We start from the raw sequence: 21,233 nt of genomic DNA, 5'->3' as shown, positions 1-21,233 counted from the left end.
TGCTTAGAAATTGCCTCTGGTGAATATCCAAATTCGTCGTTGCTTCATAAGCTGCAGACGACAATGCTGCTGATGTCTGCCACTGTGGAAGGACCTCCTTTCCTCCATTTTCTGATAACGGGTTCATTTCCATCTGTGCCTTCCCTGGCAGTACTTTTGCCAGCAGATTATTCATGATGTGTTAGGAGTTCTCTCAGATTATGGAGGCTTTCTCTGCCCTGCTTCTGACTCCTCACTAGCAGAGTTACCAGTCATATGTTTACTAACAGTACTGTAAGCTTAAAAATATTCACAGTCTAGGACAGAGTTATACTGCATTCAACAGAAATTTTTAGGACTTGAGCCCAGGAGGCAGCATCTCAAGAAACCCTGAGAGAACTTCTCTGAGGAGGCGAGGGGAGGAACCAAGTTATAAGGAGGTTTGGCAACAAAGGGCAGGTAGTCTGAACATCAAGAGGTTATTGTTAACGAGAGAGAATCAGATTTCCCAAGTTAAGGGATTTAGTGCTTTTCTATGTATGGGAAGATGCAAGAGTCTGGGTTCACGGAAATCATTCAGTGAACTGTCTGGGGCGCCTCAGCTGTCTGGGGCCTGCGTCCTGTGTTTTCCTCTGGGCTCACCAGCTATGGTGGCTGCAATCACTGAGGACTGTGACATCCTTTGTTTACTGACATTCCAGGTAATATTCCACTTCTCAAGACATTCCAAGTAACCTAGGCTTTTAAAAAAATCATGCTCCACAAAATTCTTCCAGTCTTGCCCCACTCCAAAGCTACTTTACATTTTAGGGATTTGTTACAGCAGGATCCCAATTCCTGGGACCAAAATCAGTATTAGTTTCCCATTGCTGCTATAATGAAAAGCCACAAATCTAGTTATTTAAAAGAATGGGCATGCACTACCTCACATTTCTGGAAGTCAGAAGTCTGAAATGTGTCTCACTGGGCTAGAATCAAAGTGCGTATGTGGCTGCTGCTTCTCTGGAGGCTCTTGGGGAGAAAGGGTTTTCCAGCCTCATCTTTGTCCAGAGGCTGGACACATCTCTTGGGTACTCACTCCTCTCCATCTGCAAAGCCAGTCATTCTGGTCAAGACTTTCTCACGCTGCCTCCCTCTGACTCTTTCTGATGAGGACACTGACACATTTGCCTCCATCTTTCATATGTAAGGACCCTTGTGATTACATTAGGCCCACACAGATCATCTGGGATGATCTTCCCATCTCAAGGTCAGTTGGTTACAATCCTGATTCTATGTGCAACCTTAGGGAGAAGGGGGCGGCAGAGGATGAGATGGTTAGATAGCATCTCCTACATAATGGACATGAATCTGAGCAAATTGGGGAGCTAGTGAAGGATAGGGGAGCCTGGCAGGCTGTAGTCCATGGGTTCACAAGAGTTGGACATGACTTAGTGACTGAATAACAGCAACAAAACTCCCCCTTGCCACATGCCATAACCTATTCACAGGGTTCAGGGATCAGGAGGTGGCATTTTGGGGCCAAGACCAGAGCGGCAGGTATGGGGGGCATTATTCTGCTGATGAGATCACTCTAATGCTAACAAACACCATTGTTTTGAGAAAGTAGAATGAACTATATGAACCCTTGAATGAATGAACCTTTGAAAATCCCCTGGAATAGGAAATGGCAACCCACTCCAGTATCCTAGCCTGGAGAATTCATGGACAGAATTCTACAGACCATGGGGTCACAAAGAGTCAGACGCAACTGACAGATTAACACTTTCATTTTTTAACTTTTGGAATCCCCAAACCCATGTTACTTCATGAATGTCTATAACAGGGCCAGAAATTTAAGGACTCTGACCTCATGCTGTTCCACTTTCCTTAATTAAAATCTCATATTGCAAAAGTGACATGGATGCTCTCATGTTCCCAATCATCACAAGTTACCTGATATCTAACCAGGTGCATTTCAAACAAATTGAAAGTAAAGGACCTTAAGGAGGAAAAAAGAATAATAATAGAGAGGAAAAAATATAATGAAGTTGACAATTTACCTTGATAAACAGCACAGCCAGTGCTTTGCTTGCTAAAAAATAAAGAGAAGTTCTGCTTCTGAAATATTTTTAAAAAGTACATGTGCACTAGTACCCAGTTTCCTCACATTTCTCCCTCCTGCCCCCACCTGCTTTTCTCTAAATCCCTCTTGGTTTGTGAACTTGTGGTTCTGGTTTATGAACTAGACCAAGAAGCCAGAGATGAATTCTTCAGTCTCAATACTGTTAATTTGAACTGAATGGTAATAATATCCCAGATAAAAAGGAAAGACACTGGTTATAAAAATCCCCAGGTTTAAACAGATTCATAAAACCCATTTCCAGGTCGAGCACACTTAATGAACTGACTGTAGACCAGTGCTTCCAAAACTATAATATGCATATGAGTTAACTAGGATTTGTTCAATAAAAGTTCTGACTCAGGTTTGGGGTGAGGCCTGAGGACTATATTTCTTTTTTTTTTTTAAGTCAAGTTTTATTTTATCTATTTTTGAATATTTATTTATTCATTTATTTATTTGGCTGCACTGAGTCTTAGTTGAGGCATATGGGATCTAGTTCCCTGGCCAGGGATGGAACCTAGGCCCCTTCATTGATAGCATGGACTCTTAGCCTCTGGACCACCAGGGAAATCCCTGAAGCCTGTATTTCTGACAAGATCACAGGTCACGGTGTGGCTGCTGATTCACAGACCACACTCTGAGTAGCAAGGAGTTAGACGGCATCTCTGACTGTCATTGTCATTTGCAAGTGTGAAAAGAATACACAGTTGAATGCTTGTGTGCTGTTGCCAATTGTGCAAACAGGGAAAACAAAGCATCCTGAGAAGAAAATTTTTATCTTTTCTGCCTGAGAGACAAAGTTACTGGGAAGTTGTTTAAATTGAATACTTGTCCTTGTTAACATTTTGATGAAGTTGTCATGACGACTTTCCTGTGCTCAATAAAGTGAAGACAAGTAGGTTTTAAACTACACATCATCTACAAGAAAGAACTGATCTCAAAGATGATGAAATATTCAGGTGTTCATTTATCCACTCAAGGATCATTTTACTGAATCCCTACTTCAATTCATGTTCATTTCTGGGCACTTAGCTGGAAAGATGTCTTCCCTAACATCAAGGAATTCTTGGTAAGTTTTCAGGGCACATCAATCATTCAGATTAGAGAATGTCTTTCATCACCCTTCAGTGGTTACTGTACCTTTTGCTTTTCACACACCCCACAGAGAATAGGGCCCCAAAGAGAATAGGGATGACAGGCAGACTTCCTTTTATTATACTTTTCTTTATTGCATTTCTTTCTACAACTTGAAGGTTTGTGACAACTCTGCATTGAGCAAGTCCATCTGAGACATTTCCCCAAGAGTATTTGCTCATTTCATGTCTGTGTCACATTTCGGTAATTTCAAAGATTTTCCTGATTATTTTATTTGCTATGGTGATTTTTTAAAAGATATATTTTATGTGAATCATTTTGAAAATCTTTATTGAATTTGTTACAATATTGCTTCTGATTTATGTTTTGGTTTTTTGACCCTAAAACATGGGGGATTTTAGCCCCAAAGCTCCTGGCTAAGGATGGAACACCCACCCCCTGCACTGGAAGAAGTCTTAACTGCTGGGCTGCCAGGGAAGTCCCTCAGTGATCTTTGATTTTACTACTAAGACTTGCGGAAGACTGACTAATGGTTGGCATTTTTTAGTGACAAAGCATTTTTTTAGTCAAGGCAGACACATTGTGTTTAGACACCTTGCTATTGCACACTTCAGAGACTACTGTGTAGTGTACACCTAGCTTTTATATGCGCTGTTGTTCACTCAGTCGTGCCCAACTTTGTAACCCTGTGAACTGCAGCATGCCAGGCTTCCCTGTCCTTCACTATCTCCCTGAGTTTGCTCAAACTCATGTCCACTAAGTCAGGGATACCATCCAACCATCTCATCCTTTGATGCCCCCTTCTCCTCTTTCCCTCAGTCTTTTCCAGAATCAGGATCTTTTCCAGTAAGTCGGCTCTTTGTATCAGGTGGCCAAAGTATTGGAGCTTCAGCTTCAGCATCAGTCCTTCCCATGAATACTCAGGATTGACTTCCTTTAGGATTGACTGGTTTGATCTCCTTGCAGCCCAAGGGATTCTCAAGAGTGTTATCTAGCACCACAATTCGAAAGCATCAATTCTTCAGTGCTCTGCCTTCTTTACGGTCCAACTCTCACATCCCTACATGACTGGAAAAACCATAGCTTTGATTATAAGAATCTTTGTTGGCAAAGTGATGTCTCTGCTTTTTAATACACTGTCTAAATTTGTCATAGCTTTTCTTCTAAGAATCAAGCATTTTTTAATTTTCATGGCTGTCGTCATCATCTGCAGTGATTTTGGAGACCGAGAAAATAAAGTCTGCACTGTTTCCATTGTTTCCGTATCTATTTGCCATAAAGTGATGGAACTGGATGACATGATCTTCGTTTTTTGAATGTTGAGTTTTAGGCCAGCTTTTTCACTCTCCTCTTTCAATTTCATCAAGAGGCTCTTTAGTTCCTCTTCACTTTCTGCTGTTAAAATGGTATCATCTGCATATCTGAGGTTGTTGCTATTTCTCCGGGCAAACTTGATTCCAGCTTGTGCTTCATCCAACCCAGTATTTCACATGTTGTACTCTGCATATAAGTTAAATAAGCAGGGTGACAACATACAGCCTTGACATACTCCTTTCCCAATTTGGAACCGGCCAGTTTTTCCATGTCTGGTTCTAACTGTTGCTTCTTAATCCGCATACAGGTTTATCAGGAGGCAGGTAAAGTGAAAGTGAAAGTCATTCAGTCATGTTCAACTCTTTGCGACCCCATGGATTATACAGTCCATAAAACTCACCAGGCCAGAATACTGGAGTGGGTAGCCTATCCCTTCTCCAGCGGATCTTCCCAACCCAGGAATCGAACAGGAGTCTCCACTGCAGGCAGATTCTTTACCAACTGAGCTATTAGGGAAGGTGGTCTGGTAGTCCCATCTCTTTAAGAATATTTCACAGTTTGTTGTGATCTACACTGTCAAAGGCTTTAGCATAGTCAATGAAGCAGAAGTAGATTTTTTAAAAAAATTATTTTGCTTTTTCTATGATCCAGCAGATATTGGTAATTTGATCTCTGGTTCTCTGCTTTTTCTAAATCCAGCTTGTATATTTGGAATTTCTTGGTTCACATACTGCTGAAGCATAGCTTGAAGGATTTTGAGCATAATTTTGATAGCATGTGAAATGAGTGCAATTGTACAGTAATTTGAACATTCTTTGGCATTGCCTTTCTTTGGGATTGGAATGACATTTTCCAGTCCTGTGGCCACTGCTGAGTTTTTCAAATTTGCCGGGATACTGAGTGCAGCACTTTAACAGCATCATATTTTATATGCATTAGGAAAAAGAATTCATGTGACTCACTTTATTGTGATATTTGCTTTAGTTTGGGGGCCTGGAACTGAATCTATAATGTCTGAGGAACTGCCTGCACAGGACACTCTCTAGCTGAGGGCTAACCTTGGTGAAACTGAGTAGGTCCTGGTAGAAAGGACTGAGGTAAATGTGGTCCTTCCTAAAGAGTTTGTGTCTTAGGGTGGTAAAGGCATGAATGAATGAGTTAAGCAAGTCATAATCCAAGATGCAGAGGCATTTCTTTGCAAATAAAGTCTGTCTAGTCAAAGCTATGGTTTTTCCAGTGGTCATGTATGGATGTGAGAGTTGGACTATAAAGAAAGCTGAGCACTGAAGAATTGATGCTTTTGAACTGTGGTGTTGGAGAAGACTCTTGAGAGGCCCTTGGACTGCAAGGAGATCCAACCAGTCCATCCTAAAGGAGATCAGTCCTGGGTGTTCATTGGAAGGGCTGATGCTAAAGCTGAAACTCCAATCTTTGGCCACCTGATGCAAAGAACTGATTCATTGGAAAAGACCCTGATGCTGGGAAAGATTGAAGGCAGGAAGAGAAGGGTATGACAGAGGATGAGGTGGTTGGATGGCATTACCGACTCGATGGAGTTTGAGCAAGCTCGGGAGTTGGTGATGGACAGGGAGGCCTGGCGTGCTGCAGTCCATGGGGTCGCAAAGAGTCAGACACGACTGAGCGACTGAACTGAACTGAATCCAAGATGAAGGCATGTTGAGAAAAGTAATGCCAGTAGAGGAAAACAAACAACAACAAGAAAAAAACCAGGTTTCATACAAGCCTGCAACGTATGACAACTGGAGGTGGACAAATGAGACCATCTGGAGAAGGCAATGGCTCCCCACTCCAGTACTCTTGCCTGGAAAATCCCATGGATGGAGGAGCCTGGTAGGCTGCTATCCATGGGGTCGCTAAGAGTCGGACACAACTGAGCGACTTCACTTTCATGCTTCTTTTCTTTTCTTTTCTTTTTTTTTCATTGTTTTATTTTATTTTATTTTTTTCCATTTATTTTTATTAGTTGGAGGTTAATTACTTTACAATATTGTAGCGGTTTTTTCCATACATTGACATGAATCAGCCATGGATTTACATTCACACATTGGAGAAGGAAATGGCAACCTACTCCAGTGCTCTTGCCTGGAGAACCCCAGGGATGGGGAAGCCTGGTGGGCTGCCATCTATGGGATCACACAGAGTCAGACACGACTGAAGTGACTTAGCAGCAGCAGCAGCAGCGGGACTCAACTTATTCTTCCACCTCATTTGCCTGTAGTTTTTTGTTTTTTTTTTGGTGTACTCTGGAAATGGCACACTTCCTTCTTATTTAAAATCTTTTTAATTGAAGTTGGTTTACAGTGTTGTGTTAATTTCTGCTATACAGCAAAGTGACTCAGTTTTATATATACATAGTGGCTCAGATGGTAAATAATCTGCCTGCAATGTGGGAGACCTGGAGAAGATCCCCTGGAGAAGGGAATGGCAACCCACTCTGGTGTTGCCTAGAGAATTCCACGGACAGAGAAGCCTGGCCGGCTACAGTCCATAGAGTCACAAAATGTTGGACACAGCTGAGCAACTAACACTTTGACTTTTTTCATATATATATACATATATATATATATGTATATATATATATATGTATATATATATGTGTATGTATATATATTATTATTATTATATTTTTTCATATTCTTTTTCATGATGGTTTATCACAGGATATTGAATATAGTTCCCTGTGCTAAAGAGTTGGACCTTGTTGTTTATCCATTCTACATGTAATAGTTTCTATATGCTTGCTAATCCCCAACTCCCAATCCATCCTTTCCCTCCCCGCACACCACCCTCCTCTTTGGCAATCACAAGTCTCTTTTCTATGTCCATGAGTCTGTTTCTGTTTCACAGATAAGTTCATTTGTGTCATATTTTAGATTCCACATACAAGTGATATCATATGCTATTTATCTTTCTCTGTTTGACTTATTTCACTTAGTATGATAATCTCTAGTTGCATCCATGTTGCTGCCAATGGCATTATTTCATTCTTTTTTATGGCTGAGTAATATTGTTGTATATATGTACCACATCTTCTTTATCTGCTCATCTAGAACATATAGGTTGTTTCTCTGTCTTGGCTATTGTAAACAGTGCTGCAATGAACACTGGGGTGCACGTATCTTTTTGAATTATAGTTTTGTTTGGATATATGCCCAGGAATGGAATAGCTGGATCATATAGTAGTTCTATTTTTAGTTTTTTAGGGAAACTCCATATGGAGTTTGTTCTTCAAAGTGGCTCCACCAATTTACATTCCCACCAACAGTGTAGGAGGATTCCCTTTTCTCTACACCCTCTCCAGCATTTATTATTTATAGACTTTTTAAATGATGGCCGTTCTGGCCAGTGTGTTCATCATTCTCTTTTGGAACATCAGGGTCCTGTCTTCCCACCTCCAGGCCTTCACTCACAAGTTTGCCTCTGCCTGAAAAACACAAAAGACAAAAACTTTCTCTATTTTATCTTTTCTCAAATATGACCTACCCTGTCTACCTCTCTCTAATAGTGTTCTGTTGCAAAGTATTTCTCCTGTCAGAAGATCTCTCTTCTTCCTCTGAGTTTTCAAATCATTAACTTTATCTTTCCTAAAATAGCGTGAGATCCCCTTTCAACTAAGTGTTATTGAGTATTTCTTCTTATGTTTTCTCCTAGGTCTTAAATTCTAAGTACTCTGAGGACAAAAGCTATTTTGACCCAAGAGATTATCAAATGTTGCAAGTAGAGAAATAGAAGGTTCCAGAGACAGCAGAACCAAAAAACACAAACTTGCAGGTCTGGACTTTCCCTCAATACTAAGACAAATTTTAGTTAAATGCACTTTTTCTAATTTAAATGTCTTCTTAGTCTGACTGATGTTTGCCATGAGAACAGCGAAGTTGTCAAGGTTGGGAGATGAGTCTAAAATGGACAGACTAGGTAAGTAAGTTTGGGGAGAAATATTAATATAAGAACTGGAGATAACCATAAACAATCTATCTCAGAGTTCCTGGGCTTGAAGAAAGATCGCATAATAATCATGATTAATTATGAATTCAAAATGAAACAGCATAATGAGGTTTTTTTTTTTTAGTCAGAAAGGTGACTAAAAACATTTATATAAGAACTTATTTTTCTGTGCTGGAATACATACACACACACACACACACCCTGCACACCCACCAAACAGAACTAAATGTACCAAACCAAGCAGAATCAGGACCCTACTGGAAAGATGTAAATATTCTGCAACCGTAGAACTGCATTTACAAAGGAGTAGATTGGTGTTAACCTGAGAACCAGGGCACGAAAACCATCCACGCAGACATCAATTTCCAGCAGAAATGCTGGAGTTTCTAACTACGGAGAACTACAGTTTTTCCTGCCCAGTGCACAACAGAAAATATATATTTTTAAGTGGGCCAAATTTTCCTCGCGTTCCCTCCCTCTTTTTCCTTTCCCCTCGTTTGTCCCCGTCCCCTGGTGTCTGTCACCACACAGGAACTGCTGGGAAAGCAATTGGGCGGCTGGAGGACTCAGTTCCCCGGCCCTAGTCGGGTCGTCGTGGTGGGTGGGACTCAGTACCGAGCTGATTTGCCACGAGCTGGTTTCACTGCAGTTTTTCTCCACTCTGGCTGCTAGACTCCGGGCAAAAAGCAGGGAGTCGCCTCGGAACCCTCCCACCCCACCCCCCAAAGGCGACCGACCGACTCCTGCGAGGAGGGCGCGCCGCGAGCGGACAGAGGCCCCGAGTGACCTCACCATGGTGCGTTTCAGCCTCTACTTTCTTTTTCAGTCTTTCGTTGCAGGGAAGGGGAGGGGTTCCAAAAAGAAGTCAAAGGCAGCAGGGAGAGGCTGTAAGGGATCCTTGGGGCGGGGGGAGAGAGCGAGAGCGAGCGCGAGATGGAGACGCTGGGAGAGACCCAGGCTGGAGCTGGCTGAGCGTGGGCGCAGCGCGGGAACCGGGTCTGCAGCGCTTTGCGCCCGCCCCGCCTGTTGAGCAGGAGCCGAGGAAGCGCTGGCTGTGGGGAATCCGGTGCAGGGACCCGCAGGTGCCGCCGCCGGGTCTCCTCTCCCGCCCCCCGCCCCCTCACCCCCCCACCCCTGCCGCCCACTCTCCTTCTGCGTGGGCAGCGCGGATCTGCTAGGTGCGCCCGGGAGCTACCGGCGATCCCAGAACGCAGCCCCGAGGTCTGGGACGCAGCCGAGTAAGTGGTCGCCGTTTGCCCGCGCGGGTCAGGGCTGCCAGGGGAGCGGCGCTCTCCGCGGCCCCCGGCCCAGGCCTATCCCCCTCCCCTCTGGGAAGACTTCCTGAGCTCCCAGCTGTCCAGCCCCCGGGCCGGCCGGGTTCCCACGCCCGGGAGGAGCGAGGGCGCAACGGAGACGGCGCCCGGGGCAGCTCAGGGCCCGGGGGACCCGCGGCGGCCGAGGGCGGAAGGCCAGCCGTGGGTGGGCGCCGGGCCGCGCCGAACTGGCGGCTGCGCTCCAGGGGCCCTGGCGTGAGAACGCGGGGAGCCGGGCGCTGCTCTCCCACGGCCCGGGCGCCAGGAGATCCGAGCCTGCAGAGAGAGGCCGCGCTGCGCCGGTGCGCGGTTCGCGCTCCTACGGGGCGGGCGGCTGCGATCCCGTATAGCTTAGCGGGGCCGCCCTCAAACTTCCCGGGGGGCTGCCGGGGCTCCACCGAGGAGTGAATATGCGCGCGCGCGTGTGTGTCTGTGCATGTGTGTCTGGGTGTGTGTTCGTGTGTGTTTGTGAGCGCGCGTGTCTGTGTCGGGGTGCCCGCTCGCGCCTGTGTTAATTGCTGCTTGGGCGGGGGGTGTGAGTCCCACTGTGATTTGGGGGAGCAGTGAGCAGGGGTCTGCGTCTCCGTGCCCGGAGCCCGTCTTGGATGGGCTGAGCAGCCTCGCAGGGGCACTTGTGTGGAGGCTGCTTTGCACTGTGGTCACGTGGTTTCAGGCTATGGATTCCCTGCGTCTTCTTTTGCTCCCTCACTTCACAGGTTGTGCCTTCCTTTTACACTTGGTGAACAGTGTATATCTTCCGAAGTAAACCAGAAGGTTGAACGTGTCGCTTAATTGTGACTAGTGCATCTTGGTTTCCAACAAACTGAACCCCTTCGGAATTTTAAGAACAGGTCATAAAACATAGTTCTAAATTACAGCTTCATTTATAACGTCTGTTGTATGATGGTGATTTTATTAAATGTTTACCTCTTCACTAGAACCGCTCTTAGGAGGAACATCTTTGATCCTTTGATGACACATGGGTAAGCGTTGGAGTCTTCAAGTGATGGCTGTAGATTTTTATATCTTGGTTCATAGTGTAATACCAATCTGTTGCTTTTCCTAAAACGGCTGTTTTTGTTTTGTTTCTTCAGGAGTTGTCATTTCCGGTACTATATTATGAAGAGTGGTAAAAGTCAATAATGGCAACAATATAACAAAAATATGAATGTCAAAAATTTCAAAGCAAATCTTAATTTGTCAAAAAGCCATGCAAACTTTATTAGGCATTTGGTGAGGTTGCCGGTGTAGTCTGCATTCTGTTATTACACAGCTTGGTTTGTGGATTGCTTCCAGGGGTCTAGAAATTTTACTTAAACATTTGGGTCGCTGCATTTCAAGGGAGATAATCCGGGGTTCTCAGATAATTTAAAGTGATTTTTCAACCCAATAGAAAAATAAAAACCACAGAGTTAAAATAAATAAGCTATTCTTTTCATGTCAAAACAGCAGGCTTTTTGCATAAAGCCTGTGTAGGAAAATTCTAGAATAATTAAATATTGTTACAGTAATGAAGCATCTCACATAAAACAGACCCACTTGTATGTTTTAAAATGTATCTGTTAGGAAACTTAAGTAGCTTAAGTTTATTTAATAGAAATTTGTAATTAATAGATGCCTACCTTCTGTTGCTTCTTATGCTTTAAGATCTTTTTTTCAGTGCATGACAGAGAAAAAAGGAATTTTATTTTTCTCTCTTTGAAGCCCAATACAAATATAATAGAAAGTACTTATGCATGGTATGGTATTTTATAATGTATGAATACAAAAAGCACCTTATAGGTCTGCTACAAGGTACCTGGGTATAAAATAACATGTCCAAGGTACTTTTTTGTCATTCTGGAGAACATAGAAGGAGATGCAGCTTTACAAGACTTGGTCCTCATATCTCTTATAACTATGGTTTATTAAATGATCTTAAGACATTATTTTGAAAAACTTTAAATCAATCAATATTGGATTAAAATTGGATTAATTAATTGGAATTAATTGTATTTAATTCAATATTGGATTAAAAAGTAAAGAAGTAAGTGAATTCAAATTGTTATTTCCATTATGAATGTCAAATTTGCCAGGAAGTTGCTTAGCTTCCTTTTATTTGCTAGGAAATAAAACTTTTATGTCATTGATTTTTATACCACTTAATTATAAATATTTACCCAAGCAACTTTTGTTAAATATTACTATTTATTACTTTTTTGCATATTTGTGGAAACATGTTTTTCTTTCTAAAATACCAGTAATTTCACTGGTTTTTCATCACTAGCCTTCTAGATGTTTTCAGTAAGCGTTTGTTAGGTGGCTGGGTGGTAGTTTTGGTTGGGTCTCTCCCTCTTGATACAAGAAGAGTTTTTTGGAAATTTTAGGTTTTTAGATGAATAAATTCAGCCACTCATAGACTAGTTGACTCATTTGACGCTAGAGTAATTTTTTGGCTATCCTGACTTATTTATGCTTCTTATGCTTTTCTCAAACAGTTTGGAAGTGTCTGACCTAGTTTATGTCTCTGTCCCCTGAGTGTAGGCCAACAGGCTTGTGCTTCCTATAGCCTTGAGGCTTATAGAGTATGAACAGAACTATTTGCTAGGAGTGAGGGGTTTTAGGCCAGTCACCACCAGCAGCAGTAGGTTATAAAACTGGACAGACTCTGGACACGCCCCCCCCCCAACCCCGTACCCCTCCAAACACACAAATGTGATTATCAACTGCTTGTAGTTGCTTTCCTGGAATTCTTTCTGTTAATAATCTTTTCTTTTTTTTTAAAAAAATTATTATTATTAAAATAAACCCTCCATTGCAGAAAATCAAAAGCAGCTCAAGTTAATTCACTCACCACCTCCTTCTCACCACAGTAGGAATTAGTAAAAAGCCCAAAGAAGACAGTGACTTTGGGAGTGAGCACTCCGGAAAAGGGATCTGGGCAGACCAGGGAAATTCAGACTTCTTCATTCTGAATTTTTTCCAGGTCTGATGTAATTGTATTTGCCCTTTCGCTGTGCTGCCTTACATCAAAAATACCCATTCAGACAGGTAACCCAGACAGAGAAAGACATTTATCAAGTGATGTCATATATATGTGGAATCTAAAAAACTGGTACAAAGGAACTTATTTACCAACCAGAAATAGGCCCACAGACACAGAAAACAAACTTATGGTTACCAAAGCAGAGAAGGGAAAGGATAAATTAGGAGTTTAGGATTAACATACAAAACTACTATATATAAAGTAAGTAAACAATGGGGACCTACCGCATAGCACAGGGAATTATACTCAATGTTTTGTAATAAATTATAAGGGGAAAAGAGTCTGAAAAAGGATACACCTATGTGTGTGTGTGAGTGTGTATAACTGGATCACAGTGCTGTACATCTGAAACTGAGACAGCTTGGCAAATAAACTATACTGCAATTAAAAAAATACCTGTTCATATATCTGCATCACTACCAAACTCAAATCACCCTCAGGCTATTTATCCTTGGATTCAAGATGCCTGGCACATGGTGGGTGCCTAATAAGCTTTAATTGTGTTATCTTCATAATTATTTTTTTCTTCTTCATAGTTATCGATTCAAGTTTTTTGGTGCTGTGGGTATTTGGTTTGGGAATACTGTCTCTGGACTAGCATCTGTCCTGTGAGGAGCCTGCAAGGAAGAGCACTGCTGTGCTTTTTTCCCATGGGGTTGCCGCTGGCTCAGAGCTGTTTGTAACTGCTCATTCACCACTGCCCAACTACCTTTTGTCTTTCTAAGTTTACACCTTTTACCCTCTCCCCATGACCTGTGCTTATTGACTTCCTGAACATTCCACTTTCCTTGGGAATCTTCACTAACAGAGGATTTGTTTTCTACACTTCGACTAACTGTAATCGCCTATAACTTAATTCAACATCTAAGCATTGGATCCACAGGACTGCAGCCCGCCTCCCTGGGCCTTTCTGCCCAGCTGAAAAAGCTGAGCATTTCATATTCTTTTTCTGACCTCAACCCCTTGTCCTTCCAATAAGCCCCTTTACTCAAAACCACTTACACCCTCCTCTCCGGTGACTGCTCCTTAGCCATTTCCAATTATCTCAGGTTTTCCTGTCTTTACTCGGTGCAATGATTTTGGCAAGAAATGTCAGCTGTGCTCCATCCCTCTGCTGTCTTGCTGCTAGACCTTTTAGCTCCTGATTCCCTCCAATTTCAGCTTCAGGGGTGGTTAATAGCTCTAGGCAGTTATTTTATTCTTTCTTGGATAATTCCTATCAATTTCTCCATGAGACATGTGACGGAGTTTTCCAGTCCAAATTATCTTTAGTTTTTTCATTCTTAGCAGGTGACCTTATTTCCAAATTCAAGGTGAATATTAAGATTGATTTAGCAAGCTACTTAACAAGATTCATCTTGAATGTGGGAGGCATTCCTTTATTTGACCTGTTCTGAGCATAATTCTTTCCTTATATTGAGCTATACTTTTTGCCTTTATAATGTTCATATCCCAATTTTTACCTTTTAGAGTACTTATACAGAAAGCTTTTTTTTTTTTTTCAGAAAGCTTTTATATGTAATATTTGAGACATGTATGGCTTCCCTGGTAGCTCAGTTGGTAAAGAATCCGCCTGCAATGCAGAAGACCCTGGTTCGATTCCTGGGTCAGGAAGATCTGCTGGAGAAGGGATAGGCTACCCACTCCAGTATTCTGGGGCTTCCCTGGTGGCTCAGATGGCAAAGAATCCACCTGCAATGTGGGAGACCTGGGTTTGATCCCAGGGTTGGGAAGATCCCTGGAGAAGGGAACAGTGATCTGGCCTGGAACATTCCATGGATTGTATAGTCCATGGGGTCATAAAGAGTCGGACATGAGATCTCTATGGTAATGTTCATTTTCTTCAACTCACCCTTAATTGGCATAATTTGAGTATCTCATTACCATTAGGGAATTTCTCCTTTGGGTGTATTCCTGTTTTTCTGAAAGTGTGGTTCTAAGAGCTGAAGCTAGAGGATAGGACTAGCATAATTAATCTCCTCTGCGTCCCATATGTTAAATCATCCTAAAATCAAATCTGCCCTCTCTTCCACTATAGTTTTTGCATCCATACTACACTGTTTAATTAGACATCTTTTTGCATTCTCCTTTGCAAGTATACTACTTTTCCTCAGTTTGCACATTTGGCCACTAAATGTGGGGCTTTAAAAGATATTTACTGCAACTAAATATAATCTTTATCTTTACTTAGCCTATTGTTCCAGAGGATCAGGATATTTTCAGATTTTAATTCAATGAGACAGGTTAGCTATTCTTCTTCATTTAGAGGCATGAGCAGATTTAATCAGGATACAATTAATACCTTCTTCCAATACCTGTACAGAATGGAGAATGGGCAGAACATTTAGCCCCAGACACCTCCCCTCACGAGCCCATGAATTAATTAACCATCTTTAGAAGGCTGTTCATGTTGTGTTATGGTCAGGTAACTCATTCCTCAGAGTTTACATTCCTTTGTGTGGCCTGAGTGGGTGTATGCTGTGACAGACTTGATCAGATTCCTTGCTGGTATGCATTTCCACTTTCTGCAGACTAGCTATCAAGTAAACCTGTAAAAACAGAAGGAAATAACCCTAGGCTCCTCTGTAATGACGGGTTCCTTGTGATGGGTTCCTTGTTTCTCCTTAGCTGGTAGGTAACAACGCTTCACATTTTGGGTGCATACAGACCATAATGTTGAGAATCTCGTGGGAGTAGAGCTTGGAATCAGTGTCAAGTGCTCTTGGCTATAAAGTTGGTGGAATCCACCTTCTGTATTTTGAGAATTGAGACCATGGCCAGATTCCTTGCTCTCTATCAACCTTTCCTTCATCATAATATTTTAAAAGATGATTTTAACTATTCCCTTATCACATCCACACATGCTTTCAGTACTTTGTGGTGAAAGTTTTCCAAATTAATGGATTTAAACTCTTTCGGAATATTTAACTTCATACTCTTGCTTGGGCCTTAAATTTGTTACTTTGATTTTTGTCTTGCTTTTGCCAGGATAGTGATACTCTCTTGAAGAGCTGAGATGAAACCAGGCCAGCATCCGGTAGTTCTGCCTGTCCGTCAGGTGGCATCGTTTGAGCATCTTTGCTGCCAGCAATCCGTGTGCTCTTCCTAAAGCTAAAGAACACGGTTGCACTTCTGTATCTGGCAGTAAGAATGAGAATTGAAAGAACGTGTTTTGAATTTGTGATTTTTCAAAACACATGATTTTTCGAAAGCTTCAGCTTACTTTATGTTTTAGGACACACTTTTCAGAGGTTAGTCACTCTTCCGTATCCCGTGATGAAATGTATTATGGATTATGGATGTCACTGAGGAAGATGCAAAATTTATGACAGTCCTGCCTGCCGGAAGTTAAAGTCCATGTGTGGAAGATACCAGCACCAGCAACAGTCTCAGAATTACACGTCAGCACTCGACCGGGAGATTGGTATTTGTGCTGCAGTTTTATAAGTTCTCGAGAACCTCAGAAGCCACAGTCCCACAAGGAGGGAGGTGCTGAAGAAGGCTTTCTGGGGAAGGTCTGGTGCTTAGCGGAGGTTTTGCAGCAGGATGAGGTTGCTGGATGTTGCAGGACCTGTGGGGTATAAATACATGGGAGGGCGGAGGGTGTCAGAGGCAGACGAAAGGAAGGGGCCGTGCAGGAGGCAGCTGGGTGTGTAGGTGTGAGAGGTGTGCAAGTGTGTGTGAGGGTGTGAGGGTATGTGTGGATGAGAGTGTGTGAAGATATGTGTGTGTGAGGGTATATGAGGGTGAGAGTGTGGGAGAGTGTGAGAGTATGTTAGGGTGAGTGTGTGTGTGTGAGAGGGTGTGTGGCAGTGTAGGTGTGTGAGTGTGAGAGGGTGTGCGTGAGGCTGTGAATGTGAGTGTGTGAAACCATTTATGGACGGAGAACTGCATCGGCAGTTCTTCACGCCCCGCGGCTCTGTAGTGCCCCTTTGCAGGAAGTAGGATGACATCCCATCCTTTTCTAGATTTCCTGCCCCTCTCTGGGTTTCAGAGGGGCTGGTACCTACTCAGCCTTTGCATCTCAATCTGGGCTCTGCTTCCCAGAACCTTCGTTGCTCTTCCACATTTGCAAGAGCTTGTTATGTTTCTCTGCACCTCTCTGTTCATCCCCCATCCTATTATCCTCTGCTATAATTTATTTATTGGACTATGGTTGATTTACATATTGTGTTAATTTCCGGTATACAGCAAAGTGAATCAGTTATACATATACATGTATCTATTCTTTTCAGATTCTTCACCCTTATACAATATTACAGAACGTTGAGTATAGTTCCCTGTGCTATACAGTAGGTCCTTGTTTGTCTATTTTATATATAACAGTGTGTATATGTTCATCCCAAACTCCTGATTTATCTCTCCCTCCGTTTCCCCTTTGGTAGCCGTAAGTTTGTTTTCTATGTCTGTGGGTCTGTTTCTGTTTTGTAAACAAGTTCATTTGTACCATTTTTAGATTCCACGTATAAACAATATCCTACGGTATTGTGTTTCTCTGTCTTATCTTCTGCTTCCTGAATTGTCTACAATGAGAGGAGGTACCGTCTCAGGTTAGTTCCCATTCTGTTCACAGACATGTAATAGAAGTGCACCAGAGATCATGAGCATTCAGTTGAAATCGTATGATGTGAAATGGGCAGCTGGGAGCGGTGAGTGTTGGAGAATATTGGTAAAAAGATTTACAGTAAAATGGGGTTAGGTTACAAGATCAGGATGGCCACTGAACCTTTCTTTATTAGGTTATGTGAAACCATTTTGTTTTTTTTTGAGTTTTGGGGAAGGGCTGTGTGGTTTAGGCACCACTTTTAATTAGACTTTCATACATCAGTTTGAACACTTCAGAGTTGGGGATGCATCTCTAGATAACAAGGAAATTGTGTGACTCCTCACCTTACATCAGGTGTTTCCATCCATGAGGTTGACAAAGCTTAGAACTTTAATACTCTGTCTTTTAAAAAGATTTGTTTACTTACTTGGCTGCATCAGATCTTTGTTGCAGCACACAGACTCTCTTAACTGTGGCGCATGGGCTTAGTTGCTTCACAGCATGGGGGTTCCTCATTTCCCAAAAAGGGATCAAACCTGTGTCCCCTGCATTGCGAGGTGGATTCTTAACCCCTGGACCACCAGCGAAGTTCCAATGCTGTGTATTTTTATTAGTTATGTTGTGTTACTAGTCGAATTGTATATGTATGCACTGGAATTGTTAGCTCCTCATTCTCAATTTTCAACTATTTTGCAACTTCAGATGTGCTTAATTATAAGTAGTTAAATGATATGTGGCTCATATGATTAAGTTAAGTAAACATGGGACACAATTTCACTGCTTCATTACTACAATACGAACTTTTAAGTTGTGTATTTGGAATATAAAGCTTAACATAGGTTAATTCTTCACCATGGATGAAGAATTTAGAGGATTACAAATGTAATGTGGAAGACACTTGGATAAACATACTAACATTATTGAGACTTGATGTGTCAAGATTTGAAGCGACAGATTTTTATGCTGGATTAGCATTGTATGTTTCCAAGTGTAATCAGCAAAAGGCAGTCCTCCCCATGAAAACTCTGGGTAAAAATTCATTTTTTTCAATGTCTTAAAATATTTGCAGTCACTAATGATAATTCTTCTTTGTTCATCTTCACAGCAAATAACAGTTTAATATGCCACAGCCTCTATTTCTGGGTCTTTTTTGTGGGGACTGTTTAGAATAATGTTCTTAAGCTTCTACTGTGTCATCTTATGCTAAAGAATTTTCCCAGTGGAGCAAGATGTGATAGTTCTGGATAGAGTCTGAGGGTAGCAGGTCATCCTAGCTGAAGTCACTATCTCTCCCCTCCTCTGTCCCAGTTTATCTTACTTAGGCTGGATTATCCCTGCAACTCACCTGATGTCTTGGCCAGGATCAAGAAGGCCAGGTGTCACGGGTGTCATAAGGTCACGCTCTACAAAAGTTTCTCTTCCATTGGTCCTGCCCCACGGTCAACTCTTTTGGATTGATCCATTCCTTTGGAGTGGACATGGGGTAACTGTTCTGTATTTTTCTTCCCTATTAGTTTTCTTCTTTGCTGACGAAGGAATGTCTTAACTGGAGGTGGCTAGAACATTTTTGCTCACCTGCCTTGATTATCTGTCTAAATCAAACCGAGTAAAATCTGTTTAGTTCTTCTTGTCTTAATATTGACTCTGTTTCAGTGCATAGTGGATGTTGGGAGCTGGGGTGCAGTCAATCTGTTTTACACACAGTAAAATGGCACTTGGCTATTTTTTTTTTTTTGCAGTAGCTGTCCTTGATAAAAAAAAAAAAAAACAATGGTTATTGCAAGAGTACCAAGAATTTTTAAAATTTTTTTATTTTTTTTTTGAGTACCAAGAATTTTTGCTGCATGCTAGGTGTCACACACCCTTTTAAGTGGTGTCGAAACCCCGTGGTGCTCACAACATCAGGTGGATAATCTGACAGTATACTTTATGACTAACTCTGGTCCCATGTTCCAGTCATGCTCCTCCTTGAATACTGTGCTACAGCTCTATTGTCTTGGCTGTGATTCGTCACCAGACTCTTTCTTGTTTTGTCTTTTTCCTTTGCACAAAGTTTTCTGCTCCTTGGAATCCTTTTTCTTGTTTCCTATGCTTTGTTGTTCTTACTTAACTCAACAAGGCTCATCTTCAGTCATTTATTTGAGGAAGCACTTACCAAAGTACTGTGGCAGGGTTAAAACAGGCTTTCCTGTGTCCCCATGACACAGAACACCTCATAATAGAGCACACTTCACTAAATTTCTATGTTTTTATTATGTCCATACACTGACTCCTACATGAGACTCTCCTTTATTTTCTAGTGTTGGCTTGTTTTTGTTTGGTTTTGTTTTTAATTCCTGAAACCACATCCCTTAGAATGCAGTAATAGGTGCTTGATAAATAACTTGCAGGATGTATGAACAAATGAATAAATGAATGATTGGATGGATGGGTACATCCAGGAGTTCAGAGAGACAGAAAGATTAAAGATTTTCATAGGTAGGATATTTATAAAGAAAGGTCTTAAAGAAGGCATGGGCTTCCCAAGGGGAGCAGTAGTAAAGAATCTACCTGCCAATGCAGGAGATGCAAGAGACGCAGGTTTGCTCCCTGGGTCTGGAAGATCCCCTAGAGTAGGAAAAGGCAACCCACTCCAGTATTCTTGCCTGGTAAATCCTATGGACAGGGGAGCCTGGCGGGCTATGGTCCATGGGGCCTCAAAGAGTTGGAGACAACTGAATGACTGAACACAAAGAAAGCACTTGTGGTGAATTCCAGGGCAGAAAATGAGCTTTAAGAGGAAAGTTATAGTCTTGTCCAGGATCGGAGAGAAGCATGCATCCTTGGTCGATGGAGAGTGAGTGTGAGATGAAGGTAAAGCGGTGGTGTAGCCACACAGTTAGTGAGACTTAAAGTTTTTCATCTGTGAGCAGTAACTATGCATTTGGTAAAAGAACTCACAATCAGTATATAATTGTTTGAAATAAAAAGGAATATATTTTCAATATTTAACACATTCAGGTTGTTACAATTAAAGTGTATGAAAAAATCCAGCCTTACCCTGAAGCACAATTGAAAAGGAAGGAGTGGTTTCATGTATCTTAATACAGCTATAGATATTCTTTTGGTATAAAAATTTTGAAATTTGAGGAGTGATCATTTCATAAAGGTTCCTTGCCATATAGGATCTGAAACCATTAAAATCCATCCTTCTGTGAATGGAGCCTTTATTCCTGCATGAGTTTGGAACATCATGGTCACTGGAAAATTCAGGTCCCCTTGTTTTGCAGATCTTCCAGATGTTGACAAACTACACTTTATTATAGAATAGCAGAATAATCACATTAATTAATATCACCATGATCTCATCAAGAAAACTTGAAGTATTGGGAAGCTGTCCAATTACCATGGTAGATGTACACGGTGCAGCTGTGGGTTGAGGAAGTTTTCCAGTTCCCTCTTTTCAAGTCAAAAATCTGTCTTTAAATAGAAGAAAACTATAAATAAATTATTTTTTAAATTAGAATAAATATTATTAAATTTTAAAATAACAGTTAAGTTGAAAATTTCAAGTTAGGAAAAGTTATTATAATTTAACATCACTGCAAAACAAAACCCACAAGAGTGGTTACTTCTTGTGTTTACATGTAGGTGTAAGAACAAATTGGGAATTTCGGAATAATGATTTATCGGACAATAATGAAGTTAACAGAGATCAGAGCAAGTACAATCAATGACAGGGAGAAGGAGCACAGTAGAAGTTCTGAGAACAAATTGAGTTTACCCCCCAAAAAATACATACATTTATCACATTAATACCCTAAAGCTCCTACCCTAGAAAAGTCTACACAGGCAGCATTTCTTTAGTTGTAGAATGATGACATTGCAGTTGTCGTGTGACTTCCAGGAAGC

At 41.7% G+C, this 21,233-nt stretch overlaps 1 protein-coding gene across 7 annotated transcripts in view; it reads left to right on the top strand.

Annotated features, from left to right (window-relative positions):
- The first annotated feature begins 8,997 nt into the window (after positions 1–8,997).
- Positions 8,998–21,233, top strand: part of GUCY1A1 (guanylate cyclase 1 soluble subunit alpha 1) — a 63,960-nt gene continuing 51,724 nt past the window's right edge. For 4 of the 7 annotated variants that reach the window (XM_043487788.1, XM_043487763.1, XM_043487780.1 and 1 more), the window contains exon 1: positions 9,306–9,696. The gene's annotated coding sequence lies outside the window, so the exon portion shown is untranslated. Of the gene's footprint in view, positions 9,255–9,305; positions 9,697–21,233 lie in introns of those variants that run through there. The other 3 variants (XM_043487761.1, XM_043487772.1, XM_043487799.1) reach the window with 2 other exon arrangements.

The sequence above is a fragment of the Cervus canadensis genome, chromosome 1 (genome assembly GCF_019320065.1).
Source record: "Cervus canadensis isolate Bull #8, Minnesota chromosome 1, ASM1932006v1, whole genome shotgun sequence".
Classification (NCBI taxonomy): Eukaryota; Metazoa; Chordata; class Mammalia; order Artiodactyla; family Cervidae; genus Cervus; species Cervus canadensis.
Note: the sequence above shows the minus strand (reverse complement) of the source record. Positions and strands in the feature narration are given on the sequence as shown.